The sequence below is a fragment of the Pelodiscus sinensis genome, chromosome 4 (assembly GCF_049634645.1).
Source record: "Pelodiscus sinensis isolate JC-2024 chromosome 4, ASM4963464v1, whole genome shotgun sequence".
Classification (NCBI taxonomy): domain Eukaryota; kingdom Metazoa; phylum Chordata; order Testudines; family Trionychidae; genus Pelodiscus; species Pelodiscus sinensis.
In genome coordinates, this window is record NC_134714.1 from 22,559,382 (window position 1) to 22,579,015 (window position 19,634).

The window sequence follows — 19,634 nt, forward strand, 5'->3', positions numbered from 1 at the left end:
TGTTTGTTTAAAAATACTGAAACCCAAACATTGCACTACTAAGAACCTGAAAACTACATGAAAACTAAACAAGTGAAACTCAAAATTGATTGTCCAAGCAAAGAAAAAAACATTATAGCAACAAGGATAATGATTTAAGCTTTTAACTTTTATATAATCATAGAAAAATAGGCTTGAAAGGGACCTCAATAAGTTGTTAAATCTAGTGTTCTGCACTGAATCTGGACTAAGTATATCTAGGCCAGGGAATGAGGAAACTTTTTTGGGTTAAGGGTTGCTGACCCACAGAAAAATTAGTTGGGGGCCACATAAGAGGAAGAAGCAAAGCAAAAAACAACCCACAACCAAACCCTCAGTTACATGAACCCCGACTGAGAATAGGAAAGACACTCCCCACATTCTCTTTGTACACCAGAGGGGCCCAGTCTCGTAAATTTTGTGTAGCTATGGCTAATCCCATGGTAGGCAATAGGGGGTAGGATTGCCAGATGGTTTCAACAAAAATACTGGGTCACACTTGACATTACATCACAATCTACATTACATCTTATTTAGAAGATACCAGACATTTATATTTTCTCATATATATTTTCTCAATTTGTTTCCCAAACAGAAAGCTCAAATACTGGACTGTCTGATTCAAAACGGGACACCTGGCAACCCTAACAGGGGGAAAGGAACACCAGTGCAGGTTCCCCAATGCTGGGGAGAGCGCACTGAGCTTTAGGGGCTAGATCCAGGCAAGTCAGGGGCCACATCCGGCCCCCGGACCAGAGGTTCTCCACCCCTGATCTAGACCAACCCCAACAGGTGTTTGTATAACCTGTTCTTAAAATCCTCCAATGATGAAGATTCCACAACCTCCTTAGGTAATAAGTTCCAGTGCTTAGAATGCTTACAGTTAGGAAGGTTTCCCTAATGTTTAGTCTAGATCTCTGTGCTGCAATATAAGACCATTAAAATATACTATTATTTACAACAAATGTAAGTTGACAGTACCCCTTAAACACAAATATTTAAAAGATCATTTCTCCTTATTACTTCTTATCCTTCCCACACACTAAGGTGGAATTCAGAGAAATAAATGCATTATAATACTTACATTTTCCCCAAAAAGTGGTCTCTAATATAATGCAAATATTTAAGGTCTAGCAGCACCAGCCCGATCAAACATATGTCTAGGAAAGGGGTATGTGAGAGAGGAGAAAAAAGGATTGCACTTTTTATGTAACAGGTGGTGACAAGAACTCAAGTTTCCTATTCTTCAAAATTAACAAACTGTAGAAAGCATTTTAAAGACTTATTCCTGTTTCTCAGAATACATGAAAATAATGTGTGCATATTTTAATCAAGATGAGTATTTACTCCCAACACAGCAAACACTACCACAGGATTAGGCCTGTAACAAAACAATATTTAAAATCAAAAATAGAAATTAAAATGACAGCTCTGTGTAATGACGGGACTATAATCACCTGACAATTTACTTACTTGCTACCTCCGTACACTACTGCCTGTAAATTAGAGCTCACTACACCACACATGCTGTCTGCACTCAGAACAAAATACCACAATCATCACATCTTGGTGAAGCAAAGGAGGAGACATTTTGTGATAAAGCTCATAGACTCATAGATTTTAAGGTCAGAAGGGACCATTATGATCATCTAGTCTGACCACCTGCACACTACAAGCCACAGAATCTCACCCATCCTCTCCTAGAATAATCCTCTCACCTATCTCTCAGATATTGAAGTCCTCAAATGGTTTAAGAACCCCAAGATGCAGAGAATCCTCCATGCTACAGAGGAAGGCGAAAAACCTCTAGGGCCTTTGCCAATCTATCCCGGAGGAAAATTCCTTCCCAACCCCAAATAAGGCGATCAGCTGAAGCCTGAGCATGTAGGCAAGACTCACCAGCCAGACACCCAGGAAAAAGTTTAATTATTAGGTTTAATTATTTTTAACTGGTTTAATTATTTTCACAAATGTTTTTCAACAGCAGAATTCTGTCAGTCCTGCCTTTTCGTGTATCCAAAGTAAAAAATGTAGTCATTTTATAATACGTCAAGATGCATCACTAAAGGCAATTTTAACTATGCAGTTTCATTGGTTCCGACTAGAAGTGTTAATCAGTTAACTTAAGCAACTAACTCAAATATATTAATTTTAATTACAACACAAAATACAAAGTGTACAGTGTGTACATATTTGCATTGTAAAAAAGAAAATAATATTTTTCAATTTCTCATATACAAATTAGGGATGTCAAGGTGTCACAATTAACCGATAAGCCAGGGCTTATCAATTAATCCTGTCAACTACACACATTCTCACACACACACACACACACACACACACACACACACACACACACACACACACCCACCCACCCACCCACCCACCACTACCTTACCTGTTGCTGCCTCCATATCAGCGGGAAGCCAGTTTTTAAACTAGCTCCACCTGAAGATTGGCTCCCACCTACCACCCCATGCTGCCGTATCAGAGGTAGCAGTGTGGGGTGGCAGAGGGCTTCCCGGGGGTGGGAGTGCACTGGCTCCACCTCCGGGGACTACTGAAAAGTTGTATAACCACTAAAATTTTGATGCGGTTACATGACTGTTCAATCACACGCTATCTAACATCCCTACATGTACTGTAGTATAATCTCTTTATCGTGAAAATACAACTTAGAAATGCAGATTTTTTTTAATAAAGTGCACTGAAAACTAAAACAATATAAAACTTTACAGCCTTCAAGTCCAATGAATCCTGCTTATTGTTCAGTGACTTGCTAAGCCAACAAGTTTATTTACATTTACAGGAGAATGCTGTCACCTGAAAGTAAGAACGAGCTTCAACAATGCAAATATTTGTGATTAGGAATATTATAAGGTACTTATGTGCGCTGTAATTGAAAATGTAGAAAAATATCGAAAGTATTTATTATAAATTTAAATTGGTATTTTATCACTGTTTAACAATGTGATTAAAATGGAAATTGTAACTTTTTAAAATCGCATTATTAAAGACACCAGATCTGGCCCACAGACACTGCGGGGAGTCCCAGGATAGCTCCCCCCACTTGCCTACCCCCCCGCATGCCACTCAGAAAACAATGAGCATGCGGGGGGGGGGGGGGGGGCGCTTTGGTGCTGCTCCCGCCCCCAAAACAATCCCACTGGCCAGTTGCTTGTTTGAACAACAGGCAGCCAAGAAGCACCACACCCCCACCCCTCCAGAGCTTGTAGTTATTCACAGAGTACATGGCTGTAGCCTGTGCAGGTGAGGGGCGGGCAGGCAGGCAGATTTTGAAAGGTGCTGGGCTGCTGGTCAGGAATGAGGAAGTTACTCACCTTGGTGCAGTAACGAAGATTCTTCCAGTTGTGTCCCCCCACGGGTGCTCCACTCTAAGGGTCAGGTCCTCCCAGCGTCACAGATTGGAGTTTTCCTTGAGCAGTGACCTGCCAGACCATGCATGTGCGGAACCCGCTCCGTGCCATTCATGCCCTTTTGATGTCTCTCACAGTCCAGCTCCCATCAGTTCCTTGAGTATGCCCCTGTAAGATATGAGAAATCCAAGGCGGGGAGGAGGGCTAGTAGTGGAGCACCCATGCAGACCCACATCATGAAGAACCATCCTTACTGCACCAAGGTAACTTCCTCCTCTTCTTTTTCTTCAAGTGATGACCCTGTGAGTGCTCCACTCTAGGTGAATACTTAGCAGTACTCAGTTTAACTGGTAGGTAGGCCTCAGATTAAGGGTTGAGAACAGTAGACAAGACAATGGAGGCCACAGTAGTATCAATCATTAGAGAGTCTCCAGAAGTGCATAGTGCTTAATAAATGTATCATTAGTGGACCACATAGCCAATCTGCAGCTATCTCCGAGGGGAACCCTATGGAGAAACATTGTAGAAGTCGCCGTCACTCTTGTAGAGTGTGCTCTAATGGTTTGAGGTAGTGGTTTGTTCTTCATCGGGTAACATTGTGTGATGCATGACACTATGATCTTGGAAATGTGTTATGACAATAGCGGACATCCCTTATTGCGTTCCACTATGGAGATAAATGATCCAATTTGTGGAAAGGCTTCGTCCTGTCATATAGAATGCCAGGGCTCTCCTTACGTCCAATAAGTGAAGTACTATCCTTTGCTGTGGAGTGTGGCTTAGGGTAGAACAAAGGGAGTACGATAGGTTCGTTCACATGAAAGTCCGAACAAACCTTGGGAATAAATGAAGGATGGGGACAGTGTCACACTGTCTCTGTTAAAGATGGCATAAGGCTTTAGGGCTGCTAGCTAGCTAACTCAACGGGCAGAGGTAATTGCCAGTAAGAAGACTACTTTTAGCGTCATAATTGACAGCAGGCACATAGTACAGGGTTCAAACGGTGGGCGAGTAAGGGTGTCTAGCACCATTTCTAAGTTCCACAATGGTGGTGGCGGCCTGTGTGGTGGATATAGATTGGAAAGGCCTTTTAGGAACCTCTTCATGATGGGACGGGCGAAGACTGACCATCCCTCTACTCGCTGGTGAAATGCAGTGATAGCTGAGAGATGTACCTTTAAGGAAGACAGAGCTAGACCAGCCCTTCTGAGGGACAGTATAAAGCCCAAAATTTCATGTAATGGTGCATTGTGTGGATCTAGATTTTTGTTAGTGCACCATATAGAGAATCTACGCCATTCCTGCAGATAGGCAGTTTTAGTAGATTGTCTTACGCTATTCAAAAGCGCTTCCTTCACCTGGTCAGAGCATTGTTGTTCCTCCTGGTAGAACCAGTGATGAACCATAATGCGAGATGCAGCAGTTGAAGTTCCTCTGCTCTGAGTCAGGAGATCATGTTGAATTGGAAGGTAGTAAGGAGGCAGAGGAGACATCAGATAGAGATTGGGAAACCATATCTGACACACCCAAAATGGGTTCTATAAGGGTGACTCTCGCCTTGTTTCTGGTGATCTTCGCCAGCACCTTGGGGATTAATGGGATAGGAGGGAAAGCATATAAAGTGGATCCTTCCAATGGAGAAGAAAAACATCCCCTAGAGAGCCTGGTCCGATCCCTGCTCTTGAGCAGTAATAGTGACACTTCTCGTTCTTATAGGAAGAGAAGGGGTCTATTTTCGGAATGCCCCAGCATTGGAAGATGGATTGTAGGACACGAGAGTACAGTTCCCATTCATGGTAGGGGGCAAAGTGTCTGCCAAGGGTGTCTGCTGTTGTATTATTTACTCCTGGCAGGTATGAAGCTACAAAGGTGATATTTCATATGCACCAATTCCATAATCGGACCGCTTCTGTGCATAGAATGTGGGACAGGGTGCTTCCCTGGCGGTTGATGTAATATACCGTTGCCATATTGTCGGTTAATACTCTAACAACCTTTCCCTGAATGTGCATTACAAAATGCTTGCATGCACTGAATACAGCTCTGGGCTCTAATAAATTGATATGGAAAGAAGTCTCGTGTGGTCTATCATCCTTATATTGGCATGCATTCATATGAGCACCCCATCCAAGGAGGGATGCATCAGTAGTTATGTGCACATATGGTTGGTCTCGATGAAAAGGTACTCCTGCTAACAAATTGTGGGAATTGGTCCACTATGTGAGAGACTGTACAAAGCGAGACGGAGAAGAGACCCGCATGTACAGTTGCTTCTTGTGATGATGAGTATAGACCGTCGCAAGCCAATGCTGGAGACAGCAAAGGTGCAAGCGGGCATAGTCAACCACATAAGTTGTAGCAGCCATGTGACCCGTAAGTTGGAGACAGGCGAGTATGGGGACTGTGGGACTGATGGTAACCAACTCTTGGATTGCTTGGAATCTCTGCATGGGGAGTTATGCCCTTGCACATACTGAATCCAGGTGCGCATCTATAAATTCTAGAGATTGTGTAGGTTGCAGTGTTGATTTTTGTATGTTGAGTATAAGGCCCAACAAGCTGAATGCTTGTTTGATCGTTGCAACCATGCGATGAGTATCTACTTCCAACATGCTTTTCACTAAGCACTAGTCGAGAGACGGAAAAATGATCATGACTTCTCTGCGAAGGTAAGCCGTGACAACAGCTAATGTCTTTGAAAATACTCTGGGAGCCAAGGAAAGGCTGAATGGTAGCACCCAGTATTGATAATGATCTGTACCCACTACGAAACAGAGGAACTGTGTGCGCGGGGTGAATAGTTATGTGGAAATAGGCATCCTGCAAGTCGAGGGCTGCAAACTAGTCTCCCTTCCCTAACGCTGGAATTCTTGGCGCTAGGGAAACCATCTTGAATCATTGCTTTCGTAAATATCGATTCAGTCTGCGGAGGTCTAAAATAGGCCTCCATCCTCCTGTTTTCTTCAATGTGAGAAAATGGGAATAAAACCCCTTGCCTCTGAAGTCCTTGGGTACTATTTCCACTGATCCTAGGCTTAGCAGTTGCTGTACCTCCTGCTTTAGTAGGTCTTTGAGAGAGGAGTCCCTGAAGAGGAATGGGGAGGGGGGGGAAGTGTGGTAAAGGGGATGGTATACCCTGATGTTCTAATTTTGAGGACCCAGAGGTCCATTGTGGTAGCAGCCCAGCGATGGCAGAAAGAAAGACTTTAAATGATGATAAAAGACTGTGGTGCTTCGGGAGAGATGGGACTATTTTGCAGACCCTTGTCCAACAGGTCAAACTTGCTACTTGTTCACCCGGTTGCCGGTATAACAAGCACCCTGTGATCATCCCTTCTGCGGATGTTGCTTGCCCTTAGATTGGTCAAAAGGGCACTGTTGGTATCTGGGGTAGGAGAACTCCCGCTGCTTTTGATATGGGTATTGCTTTCGATGGTATGGGGGAGTCTATATCCTGAGTGTTCGTAGTGTTGTCCTACAAGTCTTTACTAGAATGCAACACCTCGTCTGTCTTTTCAGCAAATAATTTGTCTGTCAAAAGGAAGATCTTCGACCTTCGACTGCAGCTCATGATGGACCCCCGCCAGTTGTAGCCAAGAAGTTCTCCTCATAGCTACGGAGATAGCTGTAGCCCTGGTTGCTGTGTGTGCTGTGTCCAGCACTATTTGGAGGGCTGTTATAGAAGTGTAGCCCTCCTGAACTATGGACTTTAGAATGGTTCTCCTAGATTCAGGTAAGTGTTCAAACGTGAGTTTGGTGTAATTATCCAAATTATGATTAGAAAGCAATGCTGCGAAGTCAGCCATACACAAGAGTAAGGTTGAACAAGAATAGTTCTCTGCCAGCAAGGTCCATGCATTTATCTTCTTCTGCCATGTTTCTGTATTGAGGGAGTTTGGATCTGTGCTGAGCCGTGTCTATCACCGATGAGGGTGGGAGAATAAGAAGTCAGCTCCCTTTGGAGGGACAAAATATCTTTTGTCCGCTCTTCTGTTAGTTGGTGGTGCTGATGCTGGAGTCTGCCAAATTTAATCAGCTACTTCCATGATGGCCTTGTCAATTGGTATTGCAACTTTTCCCCATTGTGATGGTTGAAGATTCTTAAGCAACTTGTGTTGCTTTTCAGGTACTTCTGTTAGAGTGATGTCCTGAGATACAGCCACCCTCTTAAAGAGCTCCTGAAATTGCCTAAGATCATCAGTAGGGGATTGGTCACCAGGGATGACTGCTTTGTCAGGGGATGACGATGACTGGTCAGTTGGTGAAACGTCTGGTGGATGCTACTCCACCTCAACCTCTGATAAGTGCCCTTCTTCCAGTTCAGAATGGAGCACCATAGAGGGAGCACTGAGTGATGATCTCATGACCCCATAGGTATGAGAGGATCGAGGGGCAACTGAGGGAACACCGGAAGCCTGGTAACTGACAGCAAGAATAGTCATAGGTGAGGTAATAAGCATGTCGAGGTGGGTCATGTCTAGAATAGTACAAGTAGAATGTGGGTGTGGTGGCACATTGGGGTTTTTCTGCCTTTTGCACTCCCATAGTGGCATGAACAGACTTTTCCAGCCAGTAGAACAGAGAGAGTTTATTACTTTTTTAGGATACAGCACAACATAGATGTAATTTGGTTACAGGGCAGGCCTAGGATGCCTTAGCCCCCCTTGAGATGGGGGAGATTGGGCCCCTAAATTCCAGCCCCTTGCTTAGGCTGCTTTTTTCATGATACCAGACAAACTAAAAACTTTTTTTTTAGCTTTGCCCCCCAGCCGGGTGTTGGCTTTTGCCCTTTTTTTTTTTTTTTTTCCCCTGGGAGGCTGAGCCTGGGTGTTTGGGTTAATACACATTTGGCAGAGCTAGTGAGAATTTTCCATCATAGCGCAGGGGGACCGCGGGTTACAGAGCAGACAGCACCCCCACTACGTCACAGTGGGTCTATGGTAAAATCGTGTCAGAGAAGCGTAACAAGATGAGTATCTGGTTCTGTGATGCATCTGGTGGTGTACCGGAAGATGAGGAGACTGTGGTGATCCCCTTGAAGGAGGAGGAGGAGGAGAATGATGTGAATATCTTGTGTAGGTGGATGGTGATGAACAGTATCTCAATGGGTGACATCTGGTTTGCCCAGGAGGGGAACGGCCCCTGTTATCTGCTGGCAGGTGAGTAGAATATAGAGACAGCGGTGCCAAAGACAGTTCCGGTGAAAATGTCAGCAATTTGGGGCTCATTGGTAGTATTGAAATGGACTGATAAGGTGTTTTCTTGGGTGCGGAGGGGTGTAATGAGATGTATGGTGCTTAGGATATACATGCTGTCTGCATCAAAGCCCTTGGCACTGGAGAAGTGGTCATATGAATGGACAGTGCTGAAGCGCGCGGCACCGAGGTCTGTGGTGCCGATAATGTCGATACGTGGATAATCTGTGCTGATGTAGTCGGTGCCGATGTTGTTGGCTGATGTTGTCTGCACATGCACTGTTGATGCCAATGTTGTTGGTACCGAAATAATCGGTGCTGTTGCTGGAGGTGCCGACCGATGGACCGTTATGACCACTGATGGTGCCGTTTTGGATTTGTCGGTATTTCAGCTCAGAGAGGGACTCATGCTTGGGGGCCGCAGTGCCAGATGTGCTGGGCTTATCACTGACACTTACATGAGTTGCCGGTAAAGAGCGGGCTGGTGGTGCTCTTTTGGACCGGAGCTGACTGTGGGACAACAGCCTTTCTTTTCTCTGCTCTCGGGGTACGTCTACACTAGCCCCCTAGTTCGAACTAGGGAGGTGAATGAAGGCGACCAAAATTGCTAATGAAGCGCGGGGATGTTCTCATTCCACGAGGAGTAACAGTTAATTCAAACTAAGGGTTTATCTCGGAAACCTGCTTCTCTGCCGTGTATAGACGCAGGCAGTTACTTCGGGCTAGTCAGTTTCCAAAATGGCGACCAGACGGGAATATACTAATCAAGCGTGAGATATTTAAATCCAGCGCTTCATTAGCAATTTCGGTCGCCCTCATTAGCCTCCCTAGCTTGAATTAGGGGGCTAGTGTAGACGTACCCTCGGAGACTGCAGAGTGGAGACAATGGGAGAATGTTCTGGCTGTTAAAGCACCTTGTCAGAAAGGAACATCTTTAGTCTCATCTCCCTGTCCTTACACGCTCTGACTGTCAACTTGGCACAATGGGCTCATTTTGAGACACATGAGCCTCGCCAAGGCACTTAATGTACTTGGTGTGCCTGTCCAATGCAGGCATGGCATCATAACATGTGGTGCATTTCTTAAAACCGGGGGAACCCGGCATAGCTAACTATAAACTATTTTAAGAAAAATAATAACTGGGTTTTGTTTTAACTATATTAACTAAGAAACTAACTATGAATAACAACTATATACTATATTCCTGTCAGGATTTTCCTGAGGAGTCACGCTCGCTCTGTCTGTGACCGCGGGAGGCGAAGGAGGAACTGCTGGGAGCCGGACCATGCGAGACATCATCAAAAGGGTGCAAATGGTGCAGAGCGTGTGCTGCACATGTGCAGTCTGGCAGCTCACTGCTCAAGAAAACTCCCATCTGCGGCACTGGGATGATTTGATGCCTACAACGGAGCACCCATGGGGACATCACTTGAAGACCACCACCCAGGTGTGTCTAGACTACAGAGTTTTGTCGACAAAAGTGGACTTTTGTCGACAAAACTATACTTGCGTCTACACTACCGCTGAGTTCTGTCGACATAACGTCGACAGAACTCAGCAGTTTTGTCGACGCTGGTAAACCTCATTTTACGAGGCATAACGCGTTCTGTCGACAGAAGGTGTTATTGCATGTAAACTGTCCTTGCGTCTACACTGCCATGTCGACAAAGCAGCTTGCTTTGTCGACAGAACTGAATGTAGTGTAGACGCTCTTTGTCGACAGAAGCTTTGTCAACAGTATCTGTCGACAAAACTTCTGTCGACAAAACCCTGTAGTCTAGACGTACCCCCAGGTAAGCCTCCTGGCCAGAGCCTGCCTCTGGTATCCCAACCCTTCTCTTTCCCAACCCTCTGCCCCCTTCCTGCACCTATATCCCCTCCCAGATCTGGCACCCCAATCGCCTGCCTCAGATCACAATCCCTTCCTGCCCTAGCTCACCACACAAACCTCTGCACCCCCTCCTGTATCCCAATTTCCTGCCCTAGATCACAACCCAAACCCCTGCACTCCAATCCAGTGCCCCAGGTCAACTGTCTCCTTCACTCAAACTCCCTCCCAGAACCCCACTCCCTCCTGCATCCCAATCCCTTATCCCAAGCTCCCTTCTGCACCCAACCTCTATCCCAGACCCTGCACCTCCTCCTTTAATATCATGGAAGAGTGTGGCCCACAACCACTTACCAAATTCTTGGAGTGGCCCCCCTGCATCAAAAATTATTGCCCAACCCGTAGTTTGTGCAAATTAACAAAGATAAAGAGTTAGCTTTGTTGTAAGACATGTGAATATATTTGTAAGTTACGATTCCTAATACTGGGCTCTTTCAAAAGAAGAATAAGGTGCAATATAGGAAGTGTCCAGTCATGGGCTTTTCTGAAAACACTTCTACCTGAAATTTGATTTCCACCATCACCTCTAATTTCAGTTGAAGGAAAGGAATCTTTTTTTTTTTTTTTTTTTTTTTTAAAGAAAAAAGCGCAACCAATAAGTCTTAACTAAAAAGAGGGTTGTTTCAGACTGATAATTTCCTTATTCACACACGTGCATCAGTGACCTAGAGGTATTTTTGAAGGAAATCTCATAAAAGTAATGTGTCCCCTCAATCAGGGGAAAGAATCTCAGTAAAATCTAACCCATAAATTTAATGATAGGATTCAGAGATTCCAAAAAAATGTTCAAAGAGCAAAAGAGAGGGGTTTCTGTAATGTTGGGAAAAGGAAATCAATGCCCAGCATAATATTTTTTGAGAAATCTCAAAGCATTTAGAGTCTCAATGCTTTCAAACAGAGAAATAATCTGCACTTGAATACAATATATTTTATACTGAATCAAAGGAAGAAGGAAAATCAAGATCAATGGTGACCAAACTTTGTCATCCACCCCCTTCCATTACCTATAATGAAATCTGTCCACTCTCCCTTCAAAAAGTAAGGATTTTAGATACTGTTGAATTCAATCGTATAACCGCACAAAATCTTAGTGGTTACATGATTATTCAATGGTCCCCAAGGGCAGGGCTGGCAGCCAGTGCGCTCCTGGCCTCACTCCGGGGAGCCCCCTACTACTCTGCTGCCTCTGATACAGGTGCTTGCCATTGTGATTAAGCTTTTCCCCTAGCAGAGAGAAGATCTGTGAGTTGGGGGTACTGTAGAAGAACTGCCCATTTGTGGATCTTCTTACCAATGGAGCAGAAAGAGGCTATGAGGTGCTCTATCTAATCATAATGGGTAATGGTAGAAGAAGCAAAAGAGAAAGGTTGGTAAACTGACATCCCATTCCTCAAAATATCAGTCAGAAGGATGGAGAGGGAAGGGCAGAGAGAGAATATAGTTAATCGCTACACCAAAAATGTTTAAAAATCAGGACAGCAACTGATAAGGGAGGGTGGGAGTGTATATATGCACGTGCACATGCTGAGCTGCTACATTCAGAAGCAGGCATTCCAGAGTGAGGGGAGAAAGTATGTGACCAAGCCCCATGGACAAGTTTGAGTTGCATCCTGTATCTGCAGGAAGGCAGGACAGGCTAAATGTCTTCAATTAAGGCAGAGTCAGACTCCAGAAATATATTAACCTATAGTTTTTTGGACTCTTATTACAGACTCCTGAAAATACACTCCAACACCAAGAGCACTGTCTTCATAACACAGGGCTCCTTATTTTTAATTGTCATTTTTAATTGCCACTGTTCCTTCTTGGCGGAATCTGGTATCAATACTCTGATACCCAAGAGTCCACCAACCTCAACAGATTTAGTTTTTACAAATAAATCCATGTGGTCTGGTAGAGCCTTTGTGGCAGCTCTCTCAAGTTGGAACTTTTGCCTCACTAATGAGCAGAGCATACTAAGCAACTACTTAGCACCCCAAGTACCTCAAGGGTCCGCCTATTCATTGGGATAGGGAAAATATTCCTAATTAGGGCTCCCAATGTCCAAAAGTAACTGTCATTTTCTTTCATTTCAAAACTTAAGATTTCTCATCAAGTATATTTTATATGCTGATTAATCATCAAATTCTTCAAGAGTATTTGTCAATCCCAGAATTTGTCTTCCTTTAAAGAAATAGTTTTCAAGGGAAGATAGTGATAGTCTACCAATAATTGGCAATACTGGATTCCTGCTTGCTAGAACAACTCCACAGTTTTAAAAAAGAGCTGCTCCTATGGATTTCTTAAAGTCCTTCAAATCTATTGATGGAATTTATAATGCCGCAGAGCATCTGAAGACCAAAATACACAGCAAATTCCTCAAAAATTAACTTATCACCCTGAAAACATTCAAAAGCACAAGTTATCAAAGGACAGTTGAACTGAAAAAAGTTAAACACAAAACAAACAGGAAAGCTATGTACAAATTTGTATTTTGCATCGCTGTTATGTCTCAAATTAAGATTTTAAAAAATATATTTTAGACAATATATGTTCTGAATAGCCTTGTGTAGGAACTTAAAAAAAAAAGAGAGATCTTTAAGAGTCCAGAAAAACTTGCACAGAAGAAAGAGTATTAACTATCATGAACAGGTATAAGTCTATTGCTTACATTTAACACTGCAAAGTACTGAGTTAAACTGGATACACATCCTTCTTGCTCAGGTGCACTTGTGAGCTACATAAATACCTTCAACTATCCAAACATCTGCTACCTACAGGGCTAGATTACTCAGTTTTGCCTAAAACTTTAAAATCTTCAGCACAACTATATACTCCTTGGGGTTTGCTGGAAAAATGTAAAAGTGCAGGGGGGTTATTCTTGTTTTAAATACTTTGCCTGTAACTCTTAAAAAACAGTGTTTAATATTATATATGCTAACACAAGAAATGGCCATTTAAAATAAGGGTGGGCAATAATTCTTGATGGGAGGGGGGCAGTCCAAGAATTTAGAAAATGGCCAAGGGCCACATTTTTCCATGATATTAATGGAGGAAGTGTGGGGTCTGGGTTGGAGGTTGAGTGCAGAAGCGTTCTTGGCAGAAGGGATTAGGTTGCAAGAGGGGATGCAGGGGTTAGGTTGTGACCCTGGGCAGGAGGAGTTATGACCTAGGGCAGGGATTGGGGTACAGGATCTGGGAGGGGGCATGAGTTATGTGCAGTAGGGAGGCAAGAGTGGGGGGAGGGGCAGAGAACTGAGAGAAGGGAGGGGCCAGGGTGCCAGAAGCAGGCTCTGGCTGAGAGATTTACCTGGTGACTTCTGGCCAACAGAGCTAGCAGGATTCTTAGGCAGGCTCCCTATCTGTCCCACTCCCACACAGGCAGCAGGGGCCACGTGTGTCCATGAATAGCTACAAGCTTGAGTGGAGGGGAAGAGGTACTTTGTGCATTGTCTCTGCTTCAGACAGCTCCCATTGGCCACAAAACTGGCTGATCTAGCCCAGTATCGTGTCTTCTTACAGTGGCCAAGGATCCGCACAAAGAATGAACAGAATCATCAAATGATCCCTCCTTTGTCGTCAATTCCCAGCTTCTGGCAAACAGAGGCCAGGGACACCATCTAGCTCCTAACCACTGATGGGCCTATCCTCCATGAATTCACCTAGTTCTTTTTTGAACCCTGTTATAATCTTGGCCATCACAACATCCTCTGGCAAAGAGTGCCACAGCTTGACTGTATGCTGTATCCCTTTTGTTTGTTTTAAACCTGCTGCCTATTAATTTCATTGTGACCTCTAGTTCTTGTATTATGAGTAAATAATACTTCCTTATTTACTTTCTCCACACCAATCATGATATTATAGAGCTTAATCATATCCCCTCCGTTTGATGTCTCTTACAATCTAAAAAGTCCCAGTCTTATTAATCCCTCCTCACACAGTAGCTGTTTCTTACCTCAATCATTTTTGTTGCCCTTTTCTGAATCTTTTTCAATTCCAATATATGTTAATTTAGATGGGGAGACCACATTTGCATGCAGCATTCAAGATGTCGGCATACCGTGAAGTTAGAGACACAATATATGTTATGTTCCAGGATCTATTGATTTCTTAATGATTCACAAAGCTCTGTTACTTTTTGACTGACTACATGGAGCCAATGCTTTCAGAAAACTATCCACAGTAACTCCAAGATCTTTCTTGAACACTATTAGCTAATTAGTTCTTATTTTATATGTATGACTGATTATTTTGTCCAATATGCAATACTTTGTATTTATCAACATTAAATTTAATCTGCCATTGTGTTGCTTTACAAGTTTATCGGATAATCTCATTTAAGTTTTTGTCAATTTATTCAATAGGAGAATTAAAATATATTAATTATGGATGGTACTTTAAAACAAAGTTCAGAACAACTGAGTAGTAACTTCTCACTGATGAAGAACCTCTCAGATACCCTAATTCTTCCATGCAATGAAAGTTTCATTTGTTGCTGCTCAATGTACTTGGTACTGGAGAGCAAAAGACACTTTTAGCACCACCCTCTATACATGATTTTTGTTCTAACATTATTTCATTGCTGAAACAAGAAGCATAACAATTACTATATACTAAATTAATACAATATGGATCACAGGCAAAGGACAGTGTTTCAGTTGTTCCCCATAACTGTACAGGCAGTCCCCAGGTTACATGGATCTGACTTACATCGAATCCCTACTTACAAACGGGCTGAGGCAACCCCGCACTAGCTGCTTCCCCCCAGCAGACCAGGGAGACGCGGAGTGGCTTTTCTCAGCAGACACCTCAGCTTGAGAATAAAGGCCTGAGGGAAGTGAGGTGTGGGAGAATAAAACTGAGCTCTGGAGAAATGTTTGGCTAGAGTTTCCCCTACAATATGTACCAGTTCCGACTTACATACAAATTTAACTTAAAAACAAACCTACAGTCCCTATCTTGAATGTAACCCGGGGACTGCCTGTATTTAGCAATGGTTTATAGATTGAAGCACTGACCAATTAAAATTTAATCAGTTTTCCCATTTAACATCTATCACTACCTTAGCACAATAAATCTTTTATTATACCATTCTTCAGTTAAATGTGAACAGCATAACATGTTTAAGTCTGGTATTTTAACAAACAATTTTATTACTCTGCAATTGAATTTGAATACCCAATTATCAAACTTCACACATAAAAGATACTGCCAAAGTACTGCATCTAAATGTTTCTGTCACCCAAAACTACCCTCTTGTTGATGTCTCTAATAGCACGTGCATTATTTGATATATTCAAGTGCTTAGAAAAGACACGACTGCTCAGGGTGGGGGGGAAGGGACATTTGACTCGCAAACTACGCTCACACAATTTCCCAGAGATTCATTCACTTCAATTATGTTCCAGTGAAAAACGAGGTTGTTTGTTTGGTTTTGGTTGGTTTCTTTTTTGTTTGGTTTTAGAAAAAGGGGAACAGTTTTTGAGACATTCATACCAAGGTCAGTTTTACCTCCAAAACCAAATTTTCATCCATTGTTTCAAACAAAAGCAATGTTCTCTTTAGCATACACGGTCAGGTATTTATTTAAAAAAAGAAAATTCAAGATTAACAAAGGAGTTGCACTTTACACAATATAATTTATGTAGTACAGCTTACTATACTTTAGAGAATAGCACAAGCTCCCTCCGTTTTTTGGCACTCCAGAAAGCCTCACTTTTTCCACTTTCTTCATTTTCAGAACATCCACTTTATCAAGGAACATTTTATTCTCTTTAATTGCTACAATGGCAATCGCCATTTTCCAGATTCTTTTTAGTGGTATCAGCATCTGTGTCAAACTTAATTTTGACAGAAAATGAAAACTACCAGAACTACCTTATTTGCTATGCAGCCATTATAAATCCAAGACATTTAATGATGATTTATCTCATTATGTGTTTCCCTATTCCAGTCTTGCAGACAAGATGAGGCACCATCTCAGAGCTCTTCTCTTGCAAAGTCTTTCACCAAAGTGGGCTTGATTTTGGCATATACCTAGAGTCTCAGGCTAAAAAGAAAAGTTTAAAGTTGTCTTCAGCTCAAAAACACAGCATCCTTATAGATGCGCACATACGCAATTGAATGTGCTTTTTAAAATTTATGGCATTAGCGTCAAAAGTAACAAAGTCAGTCAAATGACAGATTTCTTAAAACTCAAGAAAGGGCTGATAAAGCATGCACAGCAAAATCTTCAGCAAAAATGAGATGACAGACTCCAATCAGTCATTTCACATGCAATTATTCTACATCAAGAAAACAGCAGTCAACTGCTCAGCACTCTATAATTAGTATGTATTTGCACACACTAAAAACTAATAAAAAATAGGCTTCACAGCAAAGTCTATGGGCACATCTTTCAACTTAACTCATTTCATCCTACCTTAAAACAGACCTTTATCTGCAAGTTGTATCCATTTTTTTCAAAGCCAGAAGTCCAATTTAGAGAGGTAAGTAACACTTCTAGGAAAAACTGTAAACTGTATTTAAAAATAAAAGTTGAACAACAATTGGCTTTTCAAAAACTTGTTATTGGTGATGGCCTTTTTAGGCTACTTCAACACTGCACTGCAGGAAGAATTATGGTGTAAATTTCAGCACATGCTGTAGTGTTGCAATTTAACTACCCCATGTGAGTGCTGTTGGCATGAACTAATAGGTATATACACCTCACATGAAGGAGATACACAGTTCACAGCAGCAGCATCCACATGGGGCAGACTGCAATATTTTGGGGAGCTCTCCAATTCAGTGTGCCATAGTCTGCACACAGCTCAGTGTAGACAAACTGTTCGTTAAAAAAGGCATAACATATTATACAAGCCTACTGCAAGACTTGAAACACCTTTTCCTCTGACACATGCAGACAAAATGTGTGTCTGAAAAAATACATCATAGGGGAAACAGACTAGATATTATGCAGGTTGAACCTATCAAATCTGGCACACACTGGTCCAGCAACATCTGAGGTCCAGCATGATTTATCATGGACGTGGTCAAGTTTCCAGCAGCCCCATAAAACTTGTTTACAGTCACTAGTCCTGGTTCTCAGTATTTTGTGCTATTATTTATCTCTAAATTACCCCTAAATGTCTTCTAAGACTCCAGTAAACAGTGGAAGTGTTGGTAATGGTGCTAGACAATATTGACCTTCCACAATCCAGCAAATTCTCTGGTTTGGCACTGGTCATGTCCCGAAGGTGAAGACTAGAGAGGTTCAACCTGTAATACATATGCAAGAGCACCACATACTGGTCAAGAGATCCTGCAAGACTCTAGAATAGAGCAAGGGAAATAAAGAACACCCTTTTATATTTAATCAATTTTAAACACACGATTATCTTAAGTTTACATAGAATATTCACTGAAAAAAGTTACACTTGGTAAAGAACCCTATTTGACTGGGTATAAAATTTTAATATATTCCATTCAGTAAAAAAAAAAATCTCAGAGGAGTAGCTGTGTTAGTGTGTACCTGCACAAACAATGATCCCTATGGCATCTTAAAAACTAACAATTTGGGCATAAGCTTTCCCAAGTAAAAATCACTCCACCAGATGCAACCAGCTGACAAAGTGCTTTTTTCTCATGAAAGCTTATGCCCGAATTAATCTGTTAGTCTATAAGGTGCCATAGGACTACTTGTTGTTACTCAGTAAAAACACTTGAAGGAAGGTAAGGAATTAAGAATTCTTATCTACTACCTAAGAAGTGCAGGAAACCAGACTATACTGCACTCTAACACTCTATACTGCGCTCCCTGTTGTCAGTACAGATTGAACCTTTCTAATCCAGCAGCACTGGGACCTGACCTGTGCCGAACCAGAGAATTTGCCCAACCAAGGGACGTCAATATTGTAGCATCATTACCAACACTTCCACTGTTTACCAGGCTCTTAGAAGGTATTTAGGGGGAAAACAGAGCTAAATAGCACAGAACATTGCTGTAAATACTCTTTATGGAACCTTGAGAAACTTGGCCACACCCATTGTAAGTGGACATCCAGCTAATCAAAATCATACCAGAAAATGGACGATACCAGACAAGAGAGATTCCACCTGCACAACTAAACTTGTTTGTCCCACTAGATGGCATACTCTGGTTTAAGCACTTCAACCGGTCTGTGCAAACAAAAAATCTTGTATTGAATTTGAACTAAATTTGCATACCCTAGAATAGAGCTGCAAGTGGTCACTATAGAAACATATGCCTTAAGATGAAGCTATGCTAGGGAAAAGAAATATTCGATAGTACAAAATTTTAACACTATAAAGTTTCAAGATTCAGAAGTGTCCTTTAAAAGAGTTCATTTATTTTGGCATCTTAAATTAAACCTTAATTGACTTTCTTACTCATTAACGTTACTTGAACAAATGTGAAATAAGGGCATCTATTTTTTAAATATTTTTTTTTAAATCTATATTTTACTGTTTACAAAATGCCTCAATCCTGACTGCAGTTATTTCAATTTATGTCCTTTTTTAATCTTGGCCACTTTATTCTACTTTCTTATCTAATCCACAATCAAGAAAGCACTACAATAATGCTGTCCCAAAGGTGCCAAGATTTACATGCATTGTTCTGATTGACTTATGGAATAACCTGATTTCTGTCAATACAGAATGCCAAAATCCTCCAGACATCCAAGCCATGCAGCCTACACTCCTCCTACTTATTGATCTTCCCAAAGCTAGATAATGTAAGTGTCCTGACTCAAGTGAAATGGAGAGACTACACTGGGAAGAAAAGCTGGGTGCAATCTGAGCAAGACCTTATCCTTGTAGAGGACAGTGTATGGTGCTTTGGAGGTGAGCGCCTTAATCTCAGACACTCAGGAGTCCCATGTCAGTGGAACTAAGAATATGACTCTCCAAGAAAGGAGAAGGAGAAAGCACAAAGCCATAAGCATGAAGAGAGTAACCATGACTGTGACAACACCAGATTCAAGTCCCTTGGTGGGACAGGTCCCTGACTTGCAAGTGGAGATGCTCTAATCCCTTAAGGAATCTGGCCATCATACCCTGAGTGAAAACTGACCTGCCATCAAAAGGCAAGTGGAATGCCAAGATGGCTGCTAAACGGACATTGATGTAAAAGACAAGTCCTGGAGCTTAAAATGCAGGAGGCAGTCAAAACTA

The 19,634-nt window shown here is 42.2% G+C and overlaps 1 protein-coding gene across 2 annotated transcripts in view; it reads right to left on the reverse strand.

Moving 5' to 3' along the window:
• Window positions 1-19,634, reverse strand: part of PPP2R5C (protein phosphatase 2 regulatory subunit B'gamma) — a 187,862-nt gene that overhangs the window by 120,466 nt on the left and 47,762 nt on the right. The gene's annotated exons all lie outside the window — the stretch shown is intronic.